The 23,477-nt window shown below is 42.1% G+C and overlaps 1 protein-coding gene across 3 annotated transcripts in view; it reads right to left on the reverse strand.

The window, feature by feature from the left end:
- The window catches only part of LOC130290908 (vascular endothelial growth factor receptor kdr-like), a 264,735-nt gene that overhangs the window by 134,782 nt on the left and 106,476 nt on the right, over nt 1–23,477 (reverse strand). The gene's annotated exons all lie outside the window — the stretch shown is intronic.

Below are 23,477 nucleotides of genomic sequence, written 5' to 3' on the forward strand. Positions count from 1 at the left end.
GTAAAAATAAAAAGTAAAAAAAGGGAAAAATCCCCTCCCCCAATAAAAATGAAAATTGGCCGTTTCATTGTACCCCCAAAAAGCGCAAATGTTTTTTATAAACATATTTGGTATGGCATATTATGGATTTTAGAAGGCGAGGAGGAAATAAATGAAAACGCAAAAATAAAATTGGCCTGGTCCATAAGGTGAAAATGGGCTTGGTCCTTAAGGGGTTAAAGTAAGGTCTTTTTATTTGATATTATATTTGAATGTTTTGTTATAAACAGGATGTTTACAGGTAACATAACAGTATAAACATCTACCATACCAAAGGTACAAAGAGGTTGTCCTTGGGGTAAATACCTTTTAATTAAAAGTTCACCAGGTCATTCCAGCCTCAAGCATTACATATTGTGTGATAGAACTGGGCTGGCATATTATCTGTCTGTTTGTCAGACAGTCAGTCAGATAAACCTATTTGAGCCAGAGGGTCTGAACAGGTAGAGAATTACGAAGGAGCTTCTTGTGACAAGTTACATTATTCATCTGATTGCCAAGGACCACAGTGAGCTGATCTATGAGGCTTGAGTATGCTGCCCTCATGACTGATCAAAGGGGGTTGTCTAGTATTTACTAAAAAGGGGGCAGACTGGCATGGGAAACAAGCATTACTCACCTCTCCCACCTCTGCTGTTCTAATGCACACCATGTCCCTGCTGATCATTTACTCATCCCATCTTGGCACACGAGCAGGTATTTTCTATGTGTCCAGACAGGACCAGGAAGTGGAGATCAGCAGGATCCAGTTGAGCATTCCTGTTGGTGAGGTGAGTAATGCATTTAAAGGCCAGTCTGTCCACTTTTAATTTTTTTTTAAACTACTGGACAGCCCTTTTAGAGCAAAACTGTCAAAAAGTTAGAAGACTCTAACCTCTTGATATGGGCTAATAGGGTAGGAGACCCTGATTAACAATGTACCCTTATTATCCCTCTCCGTTACCATGTTTTTGTGTAACATATTTTTTTTTTATTAATATTATAATGAGAACTTTAGGTGCACTGGGGAAATGCTTTATCCCTAGGTGCCAGCCTGGATTATTATTCATGAGCAGGCACTGTGGGCACCTTCATCAGCAGACGTGCAGCTTGGTGAACCTAGGGGTAAACTAATTTCCCCAGTGCACCGAATGCGCTCATTAGCATACTGATAAGAAATATTGAAAAACAATGATACAGTGGAGAAAGATAATACAACTTATATTGTTAATCAGTGTCCCCTACCCTATTTACCCATATCAGCAGATTTCTCTAACCGTCTGACAGGGGACCTGCAAGCAGGAGCACAGTAACTAAACACATGGTCTAGCCATTAGGATTCTGGAAATACTTTTATTTTTTTCAATTGTCTTTTTAAAAAACCAAGATATTTCTGTACAAAAGACACCAAAACCCTGGGACGTAGGCCGGGGTAAAAAAAAAACATCCCTCTTCTACAAACCCCTAAAATATCACTTTTATTCAAATTGTTAAAAATATATGAGACCCTAAAATGAAAAACGAAATACTGTGGTAGAGTATATTTTTTGTAACACTTACGAAACACAGGGTTTACACCCTGTAGTCAACAGTAATCGGTGCTGCAGTACACCCTGTGTTTCATAAGTATTACAACAAATACACTCTACCACAGTATTTCATTTTTTATTTTTTCATTTTGGGGTCACAAATATTTTTGAGAATTGTCTTTTTCAGCACATAGACATAAATCTTTTTTGTTAAAAAGTAAATGTAGCTCAACTGCTTATGGGATGTGCTAGGAAATGCTCCCTTGGTACTTGGGCATCATTTACATCTTAACAATTGGCCCTAGAAAAGACAATTGAAATAAAAGAGGTATGTCTGTGTATGGCTACCATTATTCTGTAAATATATGTGCTCTAGACAGCTTAGTATAAACATAACTCTGAACTTCATTGTTAGATGGTCTAGTTGTCAACAATACAATTCCTCTGTATCACAGAAAACCTTCATATACTTAATAACTCCACTGCTGGTAAAAAGTTTTCTTTTTCAGTGTTTACCTTAAATTAAATCTAAATTCTTCACATTCTCAGGATTGTATTTTTGGGAGGTGTGTGCTGATATCATTTAACAACAGGTAACTTTGTGATCACGTTATAAGAATGTTTTTCTACAAACCCTCTATACATCAAAAGAGGCAACGGAGAAAGGTCAGGGTTTAAAGATATGCCTAGAGGCAGTCAGTACACTTCTAAGCCAGGGTGAAAATTACTGCCATTTATTTGGTAATTAGAGCTTTGGAAGGTGTCTCTACACACAGAACATCGCTTTGAATGTGTTTTGAACATGTGCCAAGTACTAAGGAACTTGGCAACCAGCTGAAACAAGAGTACTAACTGGAATTCATACATATCCATATTTGCTGTTTAATTGTTTAATGTAAACTACTGTGAATTCTTTCTTGTCTGTATCCTTAAAAGACAGAGTTATCGTTTAATGCTTGATCATTACCCGCCTTGGTCTACTCAAGCTGGCACAAGTATAAAGTTGGTTCTGTAAAGTATATTATAGGACACCGAGTATATTGAAATAAGATTCACAAGAAATTATTGTGCTGTTTCTTATACATAAAATGAGATATGGAACTACTTAAGGTCATCAGATCCCTCAAGGAAAATATAAAATAGAAAGAATTGCTTTTGATCCTCCTCCATAGATCCCCTGATCTAATATTATGTAAGATAACTTCACATGGCTGGTATTATAGTGAAACATAACTAGTCAACTGGATTGGATAATATCCTGATGTTCATATGTCATTCAATAAGATCGGATTCTACTATCCACTTTAGTAAGGGTTACTCTTTGCTTTTTTCTTTCGTAACAATAGAATCACTCCATTGGTCACTCTATTGGTCACTCTATTGGTCTAATTTCGCACCCTTTAACAATGACAATATTATTATGAATTAAAAACTGAAACATGATCTTTAAAGCCATGAGTACAAGGTCTTTATAGATACCATAAAGTAATCTATTTATATCTATATATATATATATATATATAAAACTCAACATTTTATATAAACGAGCCATCGTTTGTCGAATCCATCGTATGTTGAGGGATTCGTGCAATGTAAAGTATAGGAAGCTGGGCTCTCCGCTGTCTTCTCCGGTCCTCCGCTGTCTTCTCTGGTCCTCTGCTGTCTTCTCCGGTCCTCTGCTGTCTTCTCCGGTCCTCTGCTTTCTTCCACAAGGCCTTACTGGGCCTGCGTAGCGACGTCATTACGCCGCTGCGTACGCCATTCCTATTGGATGAGGTGCGCAGCAGCGTATTGACGTCATCGGAGAGGGCCGAGAAGACACCGGAAGACCAGCGCTGGACCCGAAGGGCACCCCGGAGCATCGTGGAGGGGTAAGTAATACTCGAGATTGGAGGACAGGACAGGAGGTGGGGATAGGAGGACTGGATAGGAGGACGGGATAGGACAACGGGATAGGAGATCCGGATAGGAGGTCGGGATAGGAGGACGGGATAGGAGGTCGGGATGTGGGGTTGGGATATGACAACAATATATGAGGACGTGATATGAAGTCAAAAGCTTCCTCCTTTGTTTATTTTCCTCCCCAACAAGGATTATGAAGGAAAACCGGGCAACGCCGGGTACTCAGCTAGTATATATATATAAAACTCAATGTGTGTGTGTGTGTGTGTATGTCTGTGTGTATGTTCCAGCATCGCGTCCAAACGGCTAAAGATATTAACATGAAACTTGGCACACATGTTACTTATATGTCAACAACAAACATAGGATAGGTTATTTAACCCTTACTCACCCCCATTTTCCAGGGTCAGGGTTTTTGTTTAAAGTCCCATACAAGTCTATGGGAAATATATGTTATTGCATAACTTCCAAACAGCTGGAGATATTTCGATAATACTTAGTCACATGTTACTTATATGTCCACTTAAAATATAGGATAGTTAATTTAACCCTTAACTACAACCATTTATGAGGGTCAGGGTTTTTGTTTAAAGTCCCATGCAAATCAATGGGAAATGTATGTTCCCACATAACTTCCATATGGCTGGAGATAGTTCAATACCTGGTACACATATTACGGGTCAGGATAGGAGGTCAGGATAGGAGGTTGGAATAGGAAGACGGGATATGAGGACGGGATATGAGGACGGGATAGGAAGTCGGGATAGGAGGTTGAGATAGGAGGTCGAGATAGGAGGTTGGGATAAGAGGTCGGGATAAGAGGTGGAGATAGGAGGTCGAGATATGAGGACGGGAAAGGAGAACGGGATATGAGGACAGGATAGGAGGTTGGGATAGGAGGTCGAGATAGGAGGTCGAGATAGTTGGTCAGGATAGGAGGTCGAGATAGGAGGTCGAGATTGGAGGTCGAGATATGAGGACAGGAAAGGAGGACGGGATATGAGTTCGGGATAGGAGGTCAGGATAGGAGGACGGGATATATGTATGGGATAGGATGTCGGGATAGGAGGTCAAGATAGGAGGTCAGGATAGGAGGTCGGCATAGGAGGTCAAGATAGGAGGTCACGATAGGAGGACGGGATAGGAGGTCGGGATAGGTGGTCGGGATAGGAGGTCGGAATAAGAGGTCGGGATAAGAGGACGGGATAGAAGGTCCGGATAGGAGGATGGGATATAAAGATGGGATAGGAGGTCAGGATAGGAGGACAGGATAGGAGGTCACGATAGGAGGTCGAGATAGGAGGTCAGAATAGGAGGACAGGATAGGAGAATGGGATATAAGGTTGGGATAGGAGGTCGGGATAGGAGGTCGGGGTATGAGGACGGGATAAGGGGTCGAGATAGGAGGTCGGGATAGGTGGTTGGGATAGGAGGTTGGGATAGGAAGTCGGGATAGGAGTACGGGAAAGGAGGTCAGGATAGGAGGTCGAGATAAAATGACGGGATAGGAGGACGGCATAGGAGGACGGGATAGGAGTTCAGAATAGGAGGTTGGGATAGGAGGTCGAGATAGGAGGACCGGATAGGAGGACGGGATAGGAGGACAGGACAGGAGGTCGGGATAGGAGGACGGGATAGGAGGTCAAGATAGGAGGACGGGATATAAGGATGGAATAGGAGGGCGGGATAGGAGGTCCAGATACGAGGTCGGAATAGTAAGTCGGGATAGGAGGTCGAGATAGGAGGAGGGGGTAGGAGGACGGGAAAGGAGGATGGGATATGAGGACGGGATAGGAGGTCGGGATAGGAGGTCGGGATATGAGGACGGGAAATGGGGTTGGGATATGACAACAATATAGGAGGATGGGATATGAAGTCAAAAGCTTCCTCCTTTGTTTATTTTCCTCCCCAACAAGGATTAGGAAGTTAAAACCGGGCAACGCCGGGTACTCAGCTAGTGTATATATAAAACTCAATGTGTGTATGTTCAGACATAACGTCCAAACAGCTAAAGATATTAACATGAAACTTGGTACACATGTTACTTATATGTCAACAACAAACATAGGATAGGTGATTTAACCCTTATTCACCCACATTTGCCAGTGGTGGGGTTTATGTTTAAAGTCCCATACAAGTCAATGGGAAATATATGTTACTACATAACTTCCAAACGGCTGGAGACATTTTGATAATACTTAGTAACATGTTACTTATATGTCCACCTAAATATAGGATAGTTAATTTAACCCTTAACTACCCCCATATGTGAGGGTCGGGGTTTTTGTTTAAAGTCCCATGCAAATCAATAGGAAATGTATGTTCCCACATAACTTCCGTACAGCTGGAGACATTTCAATACCTGGTACACATATTACGAGTCGGGATATGAGGATTGGATAGGAGGTTGGGATAGGAGGTCAGGATAGGGGGTCGGGATAGGAGGTCGAGGTAGAAGGTCGAAATAGGAGGTTGGGATCGGAGGACAGGATATGAGGACGGGATATGAGGACGGGATAGGAGGAAGGGATAATAGGAAGGGATAGGAGGACAGGATAGGAGGATGGGATAGGAGGTCGAGATAGGTGGTCGAGATAGGAGGTTGGGATAGATGGACTGAATAGGAGGTCGGATAGGAGGTCGGGATAGGAGGTCGGGATAGAAGGTCGAGATAGGAGGACGGGATAGGAGGACAAGATAGGAGCACAGGATAGGAGGTCAGGATAGGAGGTCGTGATAGGAGGTCGAGATAGGAGGTCAATATAGGAGGTCAAGATAGGAGTTGGAGATAGGAGGTCAAGATAGGAGGTCGAGATAGGAGGACAAGATATGAGGATTGGATAGGAGGTCGGGATAGGAGGTCAGGATAGGAGGTCAGGATATGAGGACGGGATATGAGGTTGAGATATGATGAAGGGATAGGAGGTCGGGATATGAGGACGGGATATGGGGTTGGGATATGACAACAATATCTGAGGACAGGATATGAAGTCAAAAGCTTCCTCCTTTGTTTTTTTTCCTCCCCAACAAGGATTAGGAAGGAAAAACCGGCAACACTGGGTATTCAGCTAGTATATATATAAAACTCAATGGCTCTCATTTACTAAGAGTGTCGGGTTTATCTCTGAGTGTTTCTTCATTTACTCCATGTATTTTTCTCCCTGATTTACTAATGTGTTGCATGGGAAAAAGATTGTGTTGCACGGTAAATTGTATATATGTCCCCCGCACAGCGCAATCATATGCCCCCAGCAGTGCATGTGATATATGTCCCCCACACAGTGCTATCATATGCCCCCAGCAGCGCATGTTATATATGTCCCCCGCACAGCGCATGTTATATATGTCCTCCGCATAGCGCATGTCATATATGTCCCCCAGACAGCGCATGTTATATATGTCCCCCGCACAGTGCAATCATATGCCCCCAGCAGTGCATGTTATATATGTCCCCCACACAGCGCTATCATATGCCCCCAGCAGCGCATGTTATATATGTCCCCCGCACAGCGCATGTTATATATGTCCTCCGCATAGCGGATGTCATATATGTCCCCAGCACAGCGCATGTTATATATGTCCCCCGCACAGCGCAATCATGAACTCCCAGTAGCGCTATCATTGAGAAGCATTTTATTAGCAGAGCATCTCTCTGGGAAGCCGCTGACCGATGCTCTGCTAATGCTCTGCTTGTCAGTGATAGCGCTTCAGAGGCATGTGTGTATAGAAGCGAAGTGGTGACCAGACGTATAGCGTTATCTGGTCCCCACTTCGCTTCTATACACAATCCTCCTGAGTACAAACACCACAGCTGCCCCATCGCCTCCCCATCCCCGGTGTTATAATTACCTGTTGCCGGGGCCCGGGGTCCGCGATCCTTCTGGCTCTGGTGCTGTTGCTGTGCGCTGTCACTGTGCGCACTGACGGTGACGTCGTGTTGGGGACGTCACTCGTCATTGCACATTGCAGCGCACAGCCACAGCGCCGGAGCCAGAAGGATCGCGGAACCCGGGCCCCGCCAACAGGTAATTATAATACCGGGGATGTGGAGGTGATGGGGCAGCAGTGGTGTTTGTACTCAGGAGGATTGTGTATAGAAGCGAAGTGGGGACCAGATAACGCTATATGTCTGGTCCCCATTTCGCTTCTATACACATATGCTTCTGAAGCGCTATCACTGACAAGAGGAGCATCGGTCAGCGGCTTCCCGGAGAGATGCTCTGCTAATAAAATGCTTGTTAATGATAGCCCTACCGGGAGCTTATGATTGCGCTGTGCGGGGGACATATATAACATGCGCTACTGGGAGCTTATGATAGCGCTGTGCGGGGGACATATATAACATGCGCTGTGCGGGGGACATATATAACATGCGTTGTGCGGGGGACATATATAACATGGGCTGTGCGGGGGACATATATAACATGTGCTTTGCGGGGGACATATATAACATGCGCTGTGCGGGGAACATATGTAACATGCGCTGTGGGACAAGATATATAGAAACTGTGGGGACATATACAAAACCCCCAGCGATTCTATATATCTTTCCCCACTGCAATTCTTCCATATGAGAACCCCTCAGGGATCCCTGAATGGCTCTTCAGTATCGGCCATTCAGGGATCCCGGTGGGGAATTTGAAAATGAAAGTAAAATACATCGTACATCGTTGGGGAGCGGAGCATGCCACCCGCTCCTCTGCTTAATAACTTTTGATCGGATCGGTTCTCAGAAGTGAGACCCGATGCGATCAACCGCTTAGCCCCTGTACTACTACCCCCAACATGGAACAGACCCTGTTCCACGATGGAGGTAGGATTCACTCGGTTTTCATTAATTTCCAGACAGCTCAGAGCGGGATATGAGGACGGGATATAAGGACGGTATATGAGGTCGGGATATGAAGACGGGATGTGAGGACAAGATAGAGGACAGGATATGAGGACGGGATATGAGGTCAGGATATAAGGGAGGGATATGAGGTCGAGATAGGAGGATGGGAAATCAGGTCAAGATAGGAGGCTGGGATATGAGGACGGGATATGAGGATGGGTTACGTGATTTAGATATGAGAATGGAATATGAGGACGTGATAGGAGGTCAGGGTATGAGGACAGGATATGAGGTCGAGATAGGAGGTCTGGATATGAGAAGGGTATAGGACGGGATATGAGGTCGAGATATGAGGACAGCACAGGAGGTCAGGATATGAGGTCAAGATATGATGACGGCATATGAGGTTGAAATAGGAGGACGGGATATGAGGTTGAGATATGAGGACGGGATATGGAGTTGGGATATGACAACAATATATGAGGACAGGATATGAAGTCAAATGCTTCCTCCTTTCTTGATTTTACTCCCCAACAAGGATTAGGAAGGAAAAACCGGGCAATGCCGGGTACTCAGCTAGTTTTACATAAGGGGGGAGATTTTTTGGGAAAGTTACATGTGCCCACTATTTAGATTGTTACTATTGTTTTCAATTGATCCACATGTTCTTTGCATTGGTTTTGATAATATGCAATATTTCCAAATACTCATCAGTATATAGTACTTTAGTATGTACTTTCTGCTATTAATTGCATAGATTCAGCAGCTGGACAGCGTATAGAAAAATAGCAAGGATAGTCAAGACAATCACTAATGTCTTATTTCTGGGTAATTTCAAGACAACTGCTATTTGTCATAGAAACATAGAATGTATTGGCAGATAAAAACCATGAGGTCATCTAGTCTGCCCAATATTCTGATTACTATGATACTATGAATAGTCCCTGATCACATCTTATATGAAGGATGACCTTATGCCTATCCCATGCATGCTTAAACTCCTTTACTGTATTAGCAGCTACCACTTTTGCAGTAAGGCTATTCTATGCATCCACTACTTTATGATATTACTGCATAAATCTTTTTCCCTCTAATTTAAAACTATGTCCTCTTGTGGTAGTTTTCTTCATTTAAATATACACTCCTCCTTTACCGTGTTGATTCCCTTTATGTATATACATGTTAAGGAAAAATGACATTAGTGTTACTTGCACTAACCTGTTGGTGCAGGTGAATAGTGTCACTGTCACTACTGTTTCCCTAGGCCTGCTTGCAGTGGGGACCAGCAGAGAAACAGCCGTGGTGACATCAGGAAGCTCCACCTGGGCCCAAAGCCAGCAAGATAACGGAACAGGGACAGGTAAGTATTGTTGTCATCAGTGTGAATTCGGGTAGAAAAACAGACATGGTGCACATCTACAATCTTGTATAATGATCTGATTGCTTCTCAGCATAATATTAAAAACTAACAGGTTGTTAGTATACATTTTTGATCAAAAAGTACAAGCCCACTCGCCACGTCAAGGCCACCTATTTAGAGTGGGTCCCTAACGTCCCTAGCATAAAATGGCGCAACACCGAGCGGCGACCACCACCGCCGCGACACCAATGCCCACAGGGGGGAACGACCCACCGGCAGAGCGGCCCCAATGCCACTCAAACCAGTCTATGTGCCGCACCCCCCTGCAGACACGGCGCCAAGGCAGTAACGGACACCGCACAGCACCACACCAGTGTGAACAAGGTGCAATGGCTCACTTACCATGCTCTCCCAGTCAGACTGGGAGGCTGCTAGGAAAGAAATGACCCATGTGTAGCTAACTACTTGGGTCATCAGTGTCACATTGCACTACACACCTGTACTAACAGGTTAGTGTGGTGACACTGATGGCAGTTTTGCTTTAACCTTTCCTGTTAAGCTTTATCCTGCAGTCCATGTACTAGTTTAGTAGCTCTTCTCTGAAATCTCTCTAATATCTATGTCCTTCTGAAGATACGGCCTCCAGTACTGCGCACAATACTCCAAGTGAGGTCTCACCAGTGCTCTATGCAGCAGCACTTTCCTATCTACTGCTAATGCCTCTCCCTATACACCAAGCATTCTGCTAGCAGTTCCTGCTGCTCTATGACATTGTCTGCCTACCTTTAAAGGGGTGCTCCGGTGAAAAAAATTTTTTTCCTTTCAAATCAACTGGTGCCAGAAAGTTAAACAGATTTGTAAATTAAAAACAAAAATTAACCACACCTCAAGAATACCACCCTAGGGTACACAGTGAATAATTGTTTGAGACAGATAGTTTTGAAAAGAATGCAGATTTTATTAAAACATCATTAAATCAATAAAAAACCTAAATGGTTAATAATATCAGAGCAATGTTATCTTAAACTGTCATTGGGCCCTAATGACAGAATTAAAAAATATATAGCAACCACCTATAATAGATAAAACAGAAAGAGGCGGCGCTCAAATCCCAAAAGCGATTGAAAGTAGGAGAGGTTTGTACTCACCCGGTGTATGTGGGAGGTCACAGGACAGTGATCCCCCACTAACACCTGGAGTCCTCTTGTCACTTATATACTGAAACAATCTCTGTCATGTAGACATCCCTTAGGGAGGGCGCAGGGTGAGCCGGAATCACAGTGCCATGGTCCGTGTATGAAAAAAGAACAAATGGAAAAACCAGCGCTCGGAGGCAGTATATAACATAATAACAATCAAATCAAAATATAGTAGATTGTCACTGAAATGGACTTACTTCACTAGGGGAGATGTGTAGGTACAGTAACCTTTCACATCATCCCCTTCCAGGAGAGTATGACAAAAAAGCCCGGAGGTCCGTGGATGGATAGGGTAGGTTTTATTGCGACGCGTTTCGGAGGGCTTACAGGATCGCCTCCTTCCTCAGGCATATATCAAAACAAAGTAATAACAGCCCCCTTAAATACATACCATGTCCGGGGTAGAGGCGTGTTAATTGGTTCTTGTGTTCTAATGGAAGGATGGTTTGAGGACCTGCAGATCCGGTTCTGCAGGTCACATGTTCCAGAGTCACGTGATCATAGATCACGTGATACCCAGAGGGGAGGAAAGCCCGGAGTTCCGGCAATGTGACCCGCGACCACGTGACGAAAATCGCCACGTGATCGGGGATGACATGCCGGCCCTCCGGACAGATGCGTTCCACGCTGGAGCGCTCCCAACGCGCAAGCGGAGATGGATGGAACACTCGACGCCTGCGCACCAGGCGTGTCGGCGACCCGATGCGCTCCAGGGCGGAACGCACTAAGGTGACTATCGGTAGATAATTAAAGAACCAAAAACGCCCATCCTACGGACATGTTTACAAAACAGGGAGGCAAGTAATACATTAAGAGGAACATGTTCAATTAAAAACATACAATATACAACAATATACATATTTGTATTCTTTTTATATTATACTATATCAGTATTGTATGTTTTTAATTGAACATGTTCCTCTTAATGTATTACTTGCCTCCCTGTTTTGTAAACATGTCCGTAGGATGGGCGTTTTTGGTTCTTTAATTATCTACCGATAGTCACCTTAGTGCGTTCCGCCCTGGAGCGCATCGGGTCGCCGACACGCCTGGTGCGCAGGCGTCGAGTGTTCCATCCATCTCCGCTTGCGCGTTGGGAGCGCTCCAGCGTGGAACGCATCTGTCAGGAGGGCCGGCATGTCATCCCCGATCACGTGGCGATTTTCGTCACGTGGTCGCGGGTCACATTGCCGGAACTCCGGGCTTTCCTCCCCTCTGGGTATCACGTGATCTATGATCACGTGACTCTGGAACATGTGACCTGCAGAACCGGATCTGCAGGTCCTCAAACCATCCTTCCATTAGAACACAAGAACCAATTAACACGCCTCTACCCCGGACATGGTATGTATTTAAGGGGGCTGTTATTACTTTGTTTTGATATATGCCTGAGGAAGGAGGCGATCCTGTAAGCCCTCCGAAACGCGTCGCAATAAAACCTACCCTATCCATCCACGGACCTCCGGGCTTTTTTGTCATACTCTCCTGGAAGGGGATGATGTGAAAGGTTACTGTACCTACACATCTCCCCTAGTGAAGTAAGTCCATTTCAGTGACAATCTACTATATTTTGATTTGATTGTTATTATGTTATATACTGCCTCCGAGCGCTGGTTTTTCCATTTGTTCTTTTTTTTTTATAGCAACCACCTAATATAGGATATTCTGTAGATATTAAAAGTAAATGCAATTTTTCAATGGCATGTAACAGTAATCCGGAATTGACTATTAGTCCGGCACTTATGGTGGAAAGAGGCTGATAGTCCGGCACTTGTAATAAAAAAGGCAAAGTCACTTGATGAACTGATGTGGAAAATGCTGCCCACAGTTTTTAAACAAATGCAAAGTTCAATTTCACCCTGGCTGCTGGTCCCGTACTGCGACGGGCCAATGGATGGAATTCTTATGTTAGCTGCAGCGATCCCGGTGTGAGAGCCTAGATGGATAAAGGGCTCAGATATGAGACTCTCTCGGGAGCGGTCCGTGGTATCGGCAAATACCTGGATGTATATCGGACCCTCGTTGGAGAGATCGTAGCTGGGTTCTGGTATTGCAGTCAGCAAGTTGGTAATGCGCTTAGTAGGAGAGGAAATTTGATGAATGCAGCAGGTGGTACATAAAGTTCTGGGCCGGCTTCAGTCTGGGAGGTGCGTATGAATCGTGCTCTGTTCAGATTAGGCATCGGCCTAGACGTGTTTCAGGGTGCTAAAAACGACCCCTTCCTCAGTAGGCAAATAGGAAGGGGTCATTTTTAGCACCCTGAAATGCGTCTAGGCCGATACCTAATCTGAACAGAGCACGATTCATACGCACCACCCAGACTGAAGCCGGCCCGGAACTTTATGTACCACCTGCTGCATTCATCAAATTTCCTCTCCTACTAAGCGCATTACCAACTTGCTGCCTGCAATACCAGAACCCAGCTACAATCTCTCCAACGAGGGTCCGATATACATCCAGGTATTTGCCGATACCACGGACCGCTCCCGAGAGAGTCTCCTGCCGGAGCCCTTTATCCATCTAGGCTCTCACGCCGGGATCGCTGCAGCTAACATAAGAATTCCATCCATCGGCCCGTTGCAGTACGGGACCAGCAGCCAGGGTGAGATTGAACTTTGCATTTGTTTAAAAACTGTGGGCAGAATTTTCCACATCAGTTCATCAAGTGACTTTGCCTTTTTTATTACAAGTGCCGGACTATCAGCCTCTTTCCACCATAAGTGCCGGACTAATAGTCAATTCCGGATTACTGCTACATGCCGTTGAAAAATTGCATTTACTTTTAATATCTACAGAATATCCTATATTAGGTGGTTGCTATATATTTTTTAATTCTGTCATTAGGGCCCAATGACAGTTTAAGATAACATTGCTCTGATATTATCAACCATTTAGGTTTTTTATTGATTTAGTGATGTTTTAATAAAATCTGCATTCTTTTCAAAACTGTCTCAAACAATTATTCACTGTGTACCCTAGGGTGGTATTCTTGAGGTGTGGTTAATTTTTGTTTTTATTTATATCTGCTGCTGTATGCTACACAGGAAGATGAGATGTTCTTTTCAGACTGACCACAGTGCTCTCTACTGACGCCTCTGTCCATGTCAGGAACTCTCCAGAGTAGAAGCAAATCCCCATAGCAAACCTCTCCTGCCCTGGACAGTTCCTGACATAGACAGAGGTGACAGAAGATAGCACTGTAGCAGACAGAAAAGAACTTTGCAACTTCTTCTGGAACATACAGCAGCTAATAAGTACTGGAAGTATTAAGATTTTTTAATAGAATTATTTCACAAATCTGTTTAACTTTCTAGCACCAGTTGATCTGTAAAAAAAGGTTTCCCACTGGAGTATCCCTTTAACTCTTCTGAAATGACTCCAAAATTCCTTTCCTCAGATACTGAGTGAGAAATATCTGAGGAAAGGAATTTTGGAGTCATTATTTCAGAAGAGTTAAAGGATCAAAAATGTTGTATTCTGCCCTTGGGTTTTTATGCCCAATGTGCATTATCTTGCATTTATCCACATTAAATGTCAGTGTCCAGAGTTCCGACCATTCTTCTAGTTTACCTAAATCATTTGCCATTAGACATAACAAGACCTTACTCTGAGTATTCTCTTTTGACTATGGCCCACTGTTGTCTGTCACTTGGCCACTATCTGTCCTACCCCAAAATGATCTCACTATGATTCTTACCTGATGTCTTATCTCAGGATTTGCTGATCTAGTCCCTTGAACACATCAGAAGGACTACCTTGGCATAATATCTATGCCAAGACTCTTTGCTGGTAGACTCTTATACATATTTCTTGTCTACAACAAGCTCTCTATAATCTCTCTTGCCACAGTAGTTCCTTAGGATGACTAGAGATTGACAAGCACAGAAAGATTTTCCATTTAGGAACAATGAGAAGCAATGAAGGACAAGCTGTTGACCTATCATTAGAAATATTTAATAAAATTAAAAAATTAAAAAGAAAAAAAATAACTAAAAAAATATTAACCCCTAAGATAATGGATACAGTGCCACATTTACCCTAGAGACACTTTTTTCTTTTCATTTCAGATCCATCTATCCTGTGGGCTACTTTATATTTGGTGGACTACGATGATCAGCGTTTTTTTTTTTTTTTTCGTTTAATATTAACAACATTTTGTAACAAGGGCTTGCGGGGGGAGTGTTTTTTTGAATAGAAGTTTTTTAAATGTGTTTTTTTTTTTTATTCACTTTACACGCTAAGTAGTGGAAGCCGTCTTATAGACAGAATCCATTACTAAGCCGGGGCTTAGTGTTAACCCCAAAAAACAGCTAGCGCTAACCCCCAATTATTACCCCGGTACCCACCGCCACAGGGGTCCCAGGAAGAGCCGGTACCAACAGGCCCGGAGAGTCAAAAGTAGCGCTCTGGGGCCTAGGTGGTAACAAGCTGGCGTTATTAAGGCTGGGGAGGGCCAGTAACAATGGCCTCCCCCACCCTGGTAACGTTAGGCTGTTGCTGTTTGGTTGGTATATGGCTGAGAATAAAGATACAGGGAACCCTATGTGTTTTTCTTTTATTATTTAATTATAAAAAAAAAAAACATGTAGGGTTCCCCTAATTTTCATTCTTAGCCAAATACCAACCAAGCAGCAACAGCCTGACGATACCAGGGTGGGCGAGGACCACTGTTACTGGCCCTCCCCAGCCTAAATAATGCCAGCCTGTTACCGCCTAGGCCCAGGAGTGTCATATTTGATGCTCCGGGCCTGTTGGTAGCGGCATCCCTGTGGCATTGGGTACCTGGGTAATAATTGGTGGTTAGCGCTAGCTGTTTCTGGTACTAACGCCCTAACCCTGACTTAGTGATGGATTCTGTCTATAAAACAGCTTCCACTACTAAGCCTGTAAAGTAAATAAAAAAACAAACAAACAACCTGTTTATAACACTTTTATTCCAAAAATCACTCCCCCCACAAGCCCTCGTTAACCATTTTATTGACATTAAACAAAAAAAACACTGGTCATCGTCGTAGCCCACAGGATACACGGATCTGAAATGAGAAGGAAAAATAAACAATACAAGGAAAAGATAGATCCAGCTCACCAGTATACGGTATAAAACGGGATACTTAATTCAGAACTTCTAGAGTGAAATACACACAGGCAGTAAACACCGACACATTTCGAGCCTATCAGGGCTCTTAAACTTGGCATAAATACATATAACACAATAAATCTTATATACACCCGGTTAGGGGTCACATGACAGTAGTTACTAACAAACAATAAAACATGGTGCTGGATCAGAACGGGATCTATTCAGACGTCAATGTAACATGGTGCTGGATGAAAGCAGGATATGTTCAAACATCAATACGAATGAGCTATGTCACATGGTCTCAATCTATTCACATAGACATTATTGCAGGTGTCAAAGTGTTGGGTCTATAATATTCTGATATATTGATCGCTATATCTATACTCATATGCCTTTATTAAATCCTATATGCTATTGCTAAATATTGCAGAAGAACTTTGCTTTCCTTAATTCAAAACATTTCAGCTTGCTCTTTGCCTGTAATTAAGACTAGAACCTTGAGATGGAGTCTGTGGATACAAGAATATATATCACCTACACTCTCCCAAGGAAAGATTAAATACTCCTTTACCACTAGATAGCAACAACTACAATAATATAATAAACCTACATGTGCTACCAATAAGAATATACTCCAGTATCATAAGTCCAATTTTTTAAAATTAAATAACATTATACACAACCCACAAAGTGAGTTAGCCCACGAAACTGAAGTCCGTCGAGAGTGCACAGGGGTCCCGAAATGGCCGCTGGTAACACACTTGGAACAGGTAATGCAGTTCATTATGGGTATTAACATGTCATATATGTTATGATAGCAATACCTGTTATATTGTGTACATATACAGTAGCTCATAAGAGTGGTGTGTTGCAAAATTTTTTGTGATTTTACGGCTGGGGACACTGTGCCTACTGGGGTGCATGTTTTTTATGTTTTTTAGGTCTGTCCTTTTTGAGCAGTTTTTTGATAATTGTGTATAATGTTATTTAATAAAACATTTTTGGACTTATGATAATGGAGTATATTCTTATTGGTAGCACATGTAGGTTTATTATGTGGATACAAGAAGTCTAAACATTGGGCTTTGTGGAAGGATGGAAAAATCTCAAGCTTGCAATAAAAGTGACTTATGCTATGCGATGCTCAAATGACCAATCAGCATATAAAACGATGATTTTATGCATAGTTTTACCCTCCCCCCCTTTTTGTCATATTGTAAAAACTAATGTGATTTCCGGGAATTTATAATTTCCGGGAATTTATGCCAACATTGTCTGGTGTGAATTTGCTTATGTCGACACTCGGCAAAATAGCACAGTGGTAGTCACTCCCAGTTTAAGGCCTCACATTAACCCATCCTTAACAAAGTACTCATTTTATAAATAGAAAAAGACCACAAATATAAATAAAGAAATATAATAAAGAATAAAAAAAAAGCTATTGTATTAATGTCAAAATTAAATTCAAGGGGTATATTGTTTCCAGCATGAACATCAAATAGGATTCTCAATTTAATAGTTTGCGCCTTAAATAACCTCCTTTTGTATTCTTAAAAACTCTTTCTATTCCTTTTTTTTCTTAGGCCTTAGCTGTCTCCCCCTCCCTCCCGCCAATCCATTTTTTTCAACAATCTATATAAGTGGATTGGCAGGTATAAAGATGATATTGTCATGGTGTGGAGGGATACAGAAAACACATTCCAATATTTTGTGCAATATATCAACTCCAATTACTTAAATGTAGCATTTACTACCACATTTTCAAAAATTCAAATTTCATTTCTAGATGTCACCTTTTCCATAGTTGATAACAAAATAGAAATATCCCCCTTTATAAAGGAATCTGCAGGTAGCGCCATTTCACAGGAGAGCTCTTGTCACCCAGCACATACCCTTCGTAACATCCCCTATGGAGAGTGGTGTCGCCTTAGACATAATTGTTCCAGTGACACAGTGTTTTTTAAATAATCTGACAAGCTTTTTGGGAGACTAAGGGAAAGAGAGTACTTAACTGATGATCTGAATAGTGCTAAAGAAAGGGACAGCCAAAAAGAACAAAAATATTTAATTACCCAACAGGAAAAAACTAGTAATATTTAGGACAGGAATTTTAATAGTGATAAAAATAAAAGATTACCACCATTTTGTTATGTCATATAGCAAACAATTTTTGCAGATAAGAAACATCATGAAAAATACTTGCCGGTTTTAGAACATGACTACACTCTCAGAGAGATGACTAGTAATGGTCTCCAAATGGTATCTAGAAGGGGTCCCTCCCTTGGTTCGGTTCTGTCACCCAGTTTATTTGAACAACATAAAAATAATAAAAGTAAAACGTGGACAAATTTTCCCAGAAGCTGGAAGTGCAGACATGCTAGATGTATCCCCTGCAATCATGTGTAGATCTCTACACATTTCCGTTCCTGTGTCACTGGTAAGATCTATAAAATTAACAGTTATATCAATTGTAACACGTCATCAGTAGTGTATGTAGGACAATGTGCCAGTTGTAAGATACAGTATATGGGGTGTACGTCTAGATCACTTAAAAGCCGAATTAGAAGAAACATTTCAGACGCCAAAATAAATCAGTTTAATTCATCAACCCTATGATGACTTAAGAATATGACTTAAGAATAAAAGGAATAGAAAGAGTTTTTAAGAATACAGGAGGAGGTGATTTAAGGGGCAAACTATTAAATTGAGAATCCTATTGGATGTTCATGCTGGAAACAAGATACCCCTTGGGCATGAATTCAAGGCAAGATTTAATTTTGACTTATTAATACAATAGCTTTTTTAAATTATTTTTTATTCTTTTTTAATTATATTTCTTTATTTATATTTGTGGTCTTTTCTATTTATAAAATGAGTACTTTGACACTTGCAATAATGTCTATGTGAATAGATTGAGACTGTGTGACATAGCTCATTCGTATTGATGTTTGAACATATCCTGCTTTAATCCAGCACCATGTTACATTGACGTCTGAATAGATCCCGTTCTGATCCAGCACCATGTTTTATTGTTTGTTAGTAACTACTGTCATGTGACCCCTAACCGGGTGTATATAAGATTATAAAATGTATTCATGCCAAGTTTAAGAGCTCTGAGAGGCTAGAAACGCGTCGTCATTTACTGCTTGTGTGTATGTCGCTCTAGAAGTTCTGAATTAGGTATCCCATTTTATACCATATCCTGGTGAGCTGGATCTATCTTTTCCTTGGATTGTACTCTCAAGCCCAAGACGCTGTGGACTTTTCAGTGCTCTGGTATTCAGGTGGCGGAGGTGAGAGCTGACTGCCCTACTTTGATTTGGAAAAATAAACAAGGAAAATAGGTTAGTACATTTATTGTAACCCACCTGCACATTTCCCACCCGCGCCGCATAACTACAACTCCCAGCATGCCCTTACAGTAAGGACATAATGGGAGTTGTAGTCATGCAGCAGGGCTGGGGGGACAAGCTAGTCACCTGCCCCCACTGCATGACTATGACTCCCAGCATACCTTTACAGTAAGGACATGCTGGGAGTTGTTGTAGTGTTGCGTGGGCGGGAGATGTGGGGGCTTGTCACCCTCCTGTACATCTTCTACCCGCTCGTCCCACCATGCCTGTGAAAATGAAAGTTAAAAAAGTTGCACAAAAAGTCTCAAGTGCGACTTTTTGTGCAACTTTTTGAAAATGCTGTCATAGGGAAGTTTGTAAGCCAGGTCTGACCTTGCTTACACTTGCGACTTTCTGAAGGGGGTTTGTGACTTTTATTAGCTTATGTGCGACTTTCGCAATGATAAATCCTGGACCACTGCAAAGCAAAAACTGAAAATTGCATAGGTAGGGCAGATTGGCATTTTTTGGTCACCCACAAAGGTCGCACAAAAAATTTCTTAGGCGCACGTGCGACTTTACATGCAACTTTTGTAAGAAAAAAGAGCTGCTTGTATCCCTTGATAAATGTCCCTCATGGAGCTTGTGCATTGTGGAATACTTGAGAAGAGCTAATATATGACAGAAGTGCTTCCATCAACAACTCACTACAGTTCTTCTTAAATAATTCCCATCCCTATACTTTGGCCATTCAAGAGCCTTGTAGACTTTGTTTTATTGTTCTTTAGTCTGCTTAAAAAACTTTGAAATTTTCCATCAAGTCAAGAAGAAAAGTAATATATTCTCATCACGTGAAAAAAACACCTATACTAACCAAGACTGGAACGTTACTGTGACTCAATATATTCCTGCTGCTGAATGAGCACATCCAACACATACAGACTCAAAGATGACCCTTTTCCACTGAAGAGCAGCATTTACACTCTTCTAAGAACAGATGCTCTGAAGTTTTTTTTTTTTTTAAGTCAGTTCCTTTTTCCAAGCTAAGCCAAGAGACCGGACTCCCTTAGGAAGATGAGATGAATAAAGCTGAAACTTATAAACAGTCTAAGTTGGCAGATTGTCTTACCATCAAAAAAAAGATTACTTTGCAAACATCCTCCAGTAATAGCAAGATATCCGCTTTAAGAGGAAAACTGTTTGTTTGCAAGCAAAGCCCTTGTGTTAAAGGTGAATTTATTTATGATTACTGCATCACAATCTGCTTATCATTTAGCAAACTTATATTCTCATTTAATACGCAACAGATGAGGCTTAACTGGGGACCACATTTGTGGATGAGAGTACTATTGGTAAGTGGAAACAGCTGACATTATGGTAGGTTTCTAGGCTGTTATATGACAAAGACTAAACATTATGCACAACATTTATCACTACATAAGATCAGGTAAATCCAAATGCAAGTATAACACTGGGAAGAAAATGTGTTCATATTCCCTTTAGTGAAGTCTTACCGGCTTGTTTTTATCACTGTACTCTGCTCTATCTGTCTCTCTACTCCAGCTGATATGTCTGGCCTGTCTGTGAGTTCTTGGCCTTGCTGTTTCTCAGATTTCTTTCCAGCTGTATCTATTCTCTGGTGAAGATTCTTACCAGTCGATGAGTGCCACTCCACAGTGCCAGTCACTGCTGTCTGACATGTTTTTTCCAGCGATCTTCAGCCAATACATCTCTCCTGTCCATGCATGCTCTCCCATGTGTCAACCTTTGCACTCTGCCATATTCTGCTCCAACCAGTACTCCTTCATAGGCTGAGTGCCACTCTAAAATGCCAGCAGATGCTATATGCCATTAGCCACCAGCCATATTGTCCTATTCACTATGTGCACAATAATATTTTGTCAAGAATAAGTACTCCAGATCTCACACTTTTTAAGGTACATGATAACCAATGTGTGCGACAACCAATCTTTTTGCTATTCCACTCCAGAAATGATAAAGTATAAACCCAAGTCCTGCTTTAGTGACTACTTATAACAGTGGCTGAACCTTACAAATTCTCCAATCTCTTCCCCCCCCCCCCCCCCCACAAACAGTAACTTCTGCAAAGGGAGACCTAGTAGGGAAACATATGAGACCCATTGTCCAGCTGTAACCATTACCCCTCCCCCCCCCCAAGTCCCTAAACTAAATTTTGCATTCAGGTTAACACATATTAAAGTTCCCAAACTTTAACTTGTCTTTTTCTCCCATCACATTAAAGCTTTTAATCTTCGTGTATAGAAACAACTTTATATAATTTCCTATACTATTCCCACTGGAGTAGATCTAATAGCTGGCTGTGTTGTTTCTTCACATCATAGTGGTTAAAAGAGAAGAATCCAGAAACTTCGGAGATGTTTTGCTGGAGAACAAAGCTGTATGACCTATCCTAAGTTTAATCTGAAACAGAAAAATTTGCAGGTTTTATGTCCCTTGTGGGAGTCCAGCACTTGGCTGCTCATGCCCCAGTTGAGATGTTTTCCTATTTCACATCTGTGACAGTGAAAAGCAGATCTGGAGATAATAGGAACAGGTAGTGTTCATTCTTATTTTTGGCGCTTTGTCTCAGAGCCCAGCATATCAAACTTGCACTATTAGTACAACATGTTCCATACACCTGTGCTCAAACAGAACTCATTTATTAAACAGCACAGAACCTAAGGCTTCATGTTCATTTGAGAATTATAGGGGGGAAAAAAACTCCTCTAATTACTTCAAGGAAATCAACTATCCCCATAGCATGTTTATCCTAGTACACTTGTGTATTCTTTTCACCGCTATAATAATCCATCACCTACCAGAGTCTAATTTCGCTTTATTATAAGCATAATATACTGTCATGAATAACATAGCCCATGGGCTCATGCACAGCAATGTATTATGGCTTTGTGTAAACTTCAAGTTGTTTGGAGCTAAAATACAGCACCTGTAGAAGTCTGTGGGGCCCTAGTGTACCATATGGAATTGGAAATATAAAAAGACACAAAAAAAGCGCAAGAGTGCACGTCGTGAAGACTGTCAGGAAATATAACATAAATGACGTAATATCGATAGCCACTTACCGGATGATGTTATGCTCAGGGCACAACATCTATAAGCTCGGGAAAGTAAAAATGGTCAGCAGCCTCATGATCCCACCGGCTAACCAGAGTACGGGCCAGTAACTATGAAGACAATGAGTGCGCAGATTGCACACAGCAGTAAAACAGGGACTTCTCATAAGGCACTTCTCCAAAATATTATCACAAAAAAGTAAAGTAACTGGTTTATTGAGTAAAAGTGTTGCAACTTTTACTCAATAAACCAGGTACTTTACTTCTTTGTGCACATCTTTAGGAGGAGTGCCTTATGAGAAATCCAAGTTTTACCGCCGTGTGCCATCTGCGCACTCATTGTCTATATGAAATTGGAGGCATAGAAAGATTTTGGGGAAGATTTATCAAAATTTGTCCATGGTTGCCCATAGCAACCAATCAGCTCACTTCTTTCATTTTTAACATGGCCTCTGCAAAATGAAAGAAGGGATCTGATTGGTTGCTATGGGCAACTAGGCAAATTTTCCTCTGGACAGGTTTTGATAAATCTCCCGCTTTATGTCTACCTTTGCAAATATTTTTTCTTGTTGGTAAATGCAATCTAATAGAAGATAATAAACGTTGAATATAGTGTTTATAATGTTCTACTTTTTTGGATCTATATAAGTTTGTACAAACGAACCCTGTTTAGTCTTATCCTACAGATATGGTACTCTCTTCTGTCTCCTATCTGCTTAGTTTGTGAATATAAATTGACAAGAATTAGAGAGCCATGTGAATGCTCTAGGGGTTTAAAGGGGTACTCTGGCCCTAATACATCTTATCCCCTATGAAAAGGATAGGGAATAAGATGTCTGATCGCGGGGGTCCCACCACTGGGGACCCCAGCAATCTGTCATTCAGCACCCACCTTTGTGAGCTCTCCACAGTGCTGGAGGCTCCGAGTGTGCAGCGTGACGCCCCCTCCCATTGACTTGCATTGAGGGGGCGGGACATGACGTCACACAAGGGCGAAGTCGTGACGTCATGATAATCTGGCCCCAAGCTCGCAAAGGTGGGTGCTGAATAACAGATTGCAGGGGTCCCCAGTGGTGGGACCCCCGCAATTAGACGTCTTATCCCCTATCCTTTGGATAGGGGATAAGA

This window comes from Hyla sarda, chromosome 9 (assembly GCF_029499605.1).
Source record: "Hyla sarda isolate aHylSar1 chromosome 9, aHylSar1.hap1, whole genome shotgun sequence".
In the NCBI taxonomy this organism is placed as follows: Eukaryota; Metazoa; Chordata; class Amphibia; order Anura; family Hylidae; genus Hyla; species Hyla sarda.